Source organism: Symphodus melops, assembly GCF_947650265.1.
Source record: "Symphodus melops genome assembly, chromosome: 10".
Classification (NCBI taxonomy): Eukaryota; Metazoa; Chordata; class Actinopteri; order Labriformes; family Labridae; genus Symphodus; species Symphodus melops.
The window spans coordinates 18,977,180-18,982,506 of NC_136700.1; positions in this window are offsets into that span (position 1 = coordinate 18,977,180).

Consider the following 5,327-nt stretch of genomic DNA (forward strand, 5'->3'; position numbering starts at 1 on the left):
GAGAAATCCCTGAACCTTTTAGTTCGATGAAGAGAAGTCCCTGAACCTTTTAGATCTTAAAAGAGAAGTCCCTGAACGTTTTAGATGTATGAAGCGAAGTCCCTGAACCTTTTAGTTCCTGAAGAGAAGTCACTGAACCTTTTAGATATCTAAAGAGAAGTCCCTGAACCTTTTAGTTCTATGAAGAGAAGTCCCTGAACCTTTTAGTTCTTTAAAGAGACGTCCCTGAACCTTTTAGTTGTATGAAGAGAAGTTCCTGAACCTTTTAGTTCCTGAAGAGAAGTCCCTGAACCTTTTAGTTCCTGAAGAGAACTGGCTGAACCTTTTAGTTGTATGAAGACAAGTCCCTGAACCTGTTAGTTCTATGAAGAGAAGTCCCTGAACCTTTTAGTTCCTGAAGAGAAATCCCTGAACCTATTATTTCTTTAAAGAGACGTCCCTGAACCTTTTAGTTGTATGAAGACAAGTCCCTGAACCTGTTAGTTGTATGAAGAGAAGTTCCTGAACCTTTTAGTTCCTGAAGAGAAGTCCCTGAACCTTTTAGTTCCTGAAGAGAAGTCCCTGAACCTTTTAGTTCTTTAAAGAGACGTCCCTGAACCTTTTAGTTGTATGAAGACAAGTCCCTGAACCTGTTAGTTGTATGAAGAGAAGTTCCTGAACCTTTTAGTTCCTGAAGAGAAGTCCCTGAACCTTTTAGTTCCTGAAGAGAAGTCCCTGAACCTTTTAGTTCTATGAAGAGAAGTCCCTGAACCTTTTAGTTCGATGAAGAGAAATCCCTGAATCTTTTAGTTCGATGAAGAGAAGTCCCTGAACCTTTTAGATCTTAAAAGAGAAGTCCCTGAACGTTTTAGTTGTATGAAGCGAAGTCCCTGAACCTTTTAGTTCTATGAAGAGAAGTCCCTGAACCTTGTAGTTCTTTAAAGAGACGTCCCTGAACCTTTTAGTTGTATGAAGAGAATTTCCTGAACCTTTTAGTTCCTGAAGAGAAGTCCCTGAACCTTTTAGTTCCTGAAGAGAAGTGGCTGAACCTTTTAGTTCTATGAAGAAAAGTCCCTGAACCTGTTAGTTCTATGAAGAGAAGTCCCTGAACGTTTTAGTTCCTGAAGAGAAGTGGCTGAACCTTTTAGTTCTATGAAGAAAAGTCCCTGAACCTGTTAGTTCTATGAAGAGAAGTCCCTGAACCTTTTAGTTTTGAGAAGAGAAGTCCCTGAACCTTTTAGTTCTGAGAAGAGAAGTCCCTGAACCTTTTAGTTCTATGAAGAAAAGTCCCTGAACCTGTTAGTTCTATGAAGAGAAGTCCCTGAACCTTTTAGTTTTGAGAAGAGAAGTCCCTGAACCTTTTAGTTCTGAGAAGAGAAGTCCCTGAACCTTTTAGATCTTTAAAGAGAAGTCCCCGAACCTTTTAGTTCTATGAAGAGAAGTCCCTGAACCTTTTAGTTTTGAGAAGAGAAGTCCCTGAACTTTTTATTTCTATGAAGCGAAGTCCCTGAACCTTTTAGTTAATGAAGAGAAGTCCCTGAACCTTTTAGTTCTATGAAGAGAAGTCGTTGAACCTTTTAGTTCCTGATGAGAAGTTCCTGAACCTTTCAGTTCTTTGGTTCTTCATGGTATTAAATGTAGCGCGGCGCCGAAAGTCCTTCTCCGTCGACTTCTTTGTTGTGTGGTTTCTTTGTTGTTGGGTTTTTTTTGGCAACGTGAGTAAGCGGGGTGAGCGACAACATGAACCGCAAGAAATCCAACCTCGGAGGATTCGACTCTCCGATCTCCACGAGCAAGGAGCTTTTCAACAACAGGCTGGCGGTCATCCCCAATGGTTCTCTCCTCGTCGCGGCTCGCTTCAGGGGCAAGTTGGGATCGGCGATCGCGGTCATCACCTCTCTCATCGTGGGCTTTCTGACCATCCCCAACAACGTCCTGTACTTCATCGACAACCATGGGACCGGGAATCCACCTCCCCGCCCGGGTCCGACGGCAGACCCGCGTACGAGTACGCTTACATTCCGCTCGGCTGTCTCGCCATGGTAGTGAGCATAGTGCTCAGCTACTTCGCGGCGAAGAGCAAATGGAAATTGGAAGACCCCCGGTGTTCTTGCGCTACTCCCGAGTCGGCCAGGATCGGGCAAGGAGGCGGCCCGCGGCGGGGGCGCGTGGGGCCAGCTGGCTGGCCCCCGTGAGGGAGGTGTGGGACAAGTGGATGGAGCGCCAGCCGCTCCTGTACTCGCCCGGGCGCGAGGTGATGGTGGACGAGCAACTGGTCCCGTTCAGGGGTCGCTGTCCCTTCCGGCAGTACATGCCCAGCAAGCCGGCAAAGTACGGCATCAAGACGTGGGTGGCCTGCGACGCCCGATCCAGCTAGGCGTGGAAGATGCGGGTGTACACGGGCAGGGAGGAGGAGGAGGGGGCGGGGAACCGGGCCGCTCGGATCGTGCTGGACCTGACGGAGGGGCTGCCGAACTGGGCCCACAGCGTGACCTGCGACAACTTCTTCACCTCACACGAGCTCGCCCGGCGGCTCCTGGATGAGCGCGGCGTCACCTTGGTGGGCATGGTGAGGAGGATCAAGCCCTGGCTGCCGCCCGCGCTCACCGACACCAAGGGCAGGGCGCCCGGCTCGTGCGAGTTCGCCTTCTCGGACCGTGCCGCCCTGGTCTCCTACGTGGTGGAGAAGCCCAAGGGGCGGCGAGGCAGGAACATGCTGCTGCTGAGCACGGAGCGCGCCCACTCGGAGCAGCGGGGGCGAGAGCGCTTCGGCGAGGACCGCCGCGGCCGCGTCAAGCCCCGCGTCGTCCTCGACTACAACCGCAACAAGGGCGGCGTGGACAACCTGGACAAGGCGGTGGGCGCGTACAGCTGCAGGAGGATGACCGCTCACTGGCCCCTGGTCGTCTTCCACAACATGGTCGACGTGTCGGCCTACAACGCCTTTGTGATCTGGAGGGAGCTCAACCCGGGCTGGCTGGGCGGCAGGCATGACAGGAGGTGCGTGTTCCTAGAGCTGCTGGGCAAGGGGCTCGCCGCCCCGGCCCTGGCCAAGAGGAGGCGGCTCCCATGGGCGCCCGAGTCCGCGGCGATGGTGAGGGCAGCGCGGAGGGCAGCGCGGAGGGCGGCGGCAGTGGAGACCGACCGCGAAGACGGAGAGGGCGACGGGGACCGCGCTGCGGTGGAGGACTACGAGGAGGAGGAGGAGGTGGAGGAGGAGAAGACCAAGACGAAGAGGAAGAGGTGTCAGACTTGCCCGTCGGCGAAAGACCGCAAAACGCGCACGCAAACGTGTGCCGCGGGTGCAAAAGATACGTCTGCGGGGACTGCACCATCGCGTACTGCCCCGCGTGCGCTCGTCCTCGTCCTCCTCCTCATCGTTGAGGAGAAGGAGGCTCTGTCGTAAGTCATTATTATTATTGTTGTTGTTGTTGTTGTTCTCGTCGATGTTGTTGTTGTTTGCGTGTGGACTGAGAGACTGTGGTCTGTGATGAAACAAGAAAGCCCCGGACGGATGAATCCACTCCGCTCTGATGAAATTATTGAATAACTATTGAATTGTTATTAAATTATTATTATTATTATTATTATTGTCATTTTTATTATTATTATTATTGTTATATTGATTGATTGATTGATATGGGCCGGGGGAGGCTGGCAAATAATTAAATAAATAAAATAAATTCCACAACAGGACAGTGTGAGGGTTAATGAGGTTTTCTGACTGAAACAACATTTTCAGTGTCCAAACAGCACAAAAAGATGTTTTCGGTCACTTTTCACATTCTCTCATGTAGTTGAGCAAAACATTTTTCTTTAAAGAGGTTTTCTGACTGAAACAACATTTTCAGTGTCCAAACAGCAGAAAAAGATGTTTTCGGTCACTTTTCACAATCTCTCATGTAGTTGAGCATATGTTGTTCTTTAAAGAGGTTCTCTGACTGAAACAACAATTTCAGTGTCAAAACAGGACAGAAAGATGTACCGGCGGTATGTCGGGTAAAGTTCCCGCAGATCAGAGCTCCATCTCGGGGTAATGTCTGGCACAAGCCTGGCTGTTTGTGTTTGCGGTGCGTCGAGTGCCCAAAGGGCGGATAGAGATGGAGAGGAAGTCCCCCTGGTGCCACGGAGGTTACCAGCGGTAGTGCGCACGGCTTTTCTGCCCGCTGCAGAGTGTCCAAAGGGCGGATATAAATAGAGAGGACATCCCCCTGGTGCCACGGAGGTTACCAGCGGTAGTGCGCGCGGCTTTTCTGCGCGCTGCAGAGTGTCCAAAGGGCGGATATAAATAGAGAGGAAGTCTCCCTCGTGCCACGGAGGATATCAGCGGTTGTGCGCGCGGCTTGTGCCCGCTGCAGAGTGTCCAGTGTTTTAAGAAAAAATTCTATCTACTTTTCTGTACCAGGGGCACGAAGAAAACGTTTTTAGACAAATTTCTATCTACTTTTCTATACCGGGGGTGCAAAGACAAATTTTCTTTACCAGGGGCGCGAGCCGCTGCAAGCTGTGTAGATTGGCTCTATCCCATGAGATGTGCTTACAATTGGGCCCGCTTGACCGAAAGGTGCGCCAGGTCCCTGGAGGGGGTGCAGCGGAGGGTGGTGAGAGGGGTGAAGTGGCTGCTCCGGAGGGCTGCAGAAGCGGGTAGAGAGGAGGCCGAGTATGCCTCCTGGTGCTGGGCGTCTGTGGGAGCAGAGTGCCCGCTGATGAGAGCTCCACACCTGGGTAGATTAAAGGAGAGGTCCTCCTCCTGGTGCTGGGTGTCGGTGGCAGAGAAAGTGTCCCCTTCTGAGAACTCCACACCTGGGTAGAGTGGAGGCAGAGTGTGCCTCCTGGTTCTGGGTCTCTGTGGGAGAAAGAGTGTCCCCTTTTGAGAGCTCAAATCCTGGCTAAAATAAAACACAAGTCGGCCTCTTGCTTCTGGGTGTGTGTGAGATCACATCATCACCAGCTTTGTTGCAGACACGGGTCTATAGCATACATATCAAACCCATGCACAGTAAATAGCGTTTAACAAGGAGGTGCAAAATACATACATGGCTATACATAGATCCATCTGCTGGACGTTTGGTGTTACGTTTGGTGTTACAATTTACTGTTAGCGAGCACTTCATTGAGCAAGTTTTTTAGAGTACAATGTCCATGTTGATTGTTTGCTGCACACAGTATTTGATCAGCTATCCATGAAAATCTAACTCGTAATAAAGATTTTAACTTCTTTCTTGTTGGTTAAAATCAATTTGTTTCCATGTCACCATGAAGATTTCACCAAGTTTTGTTAAATAATAATGACCTTTCACAGCTGTGGTAAATGCACTCAGTTAAAACAACATTAACACTCCACAGGG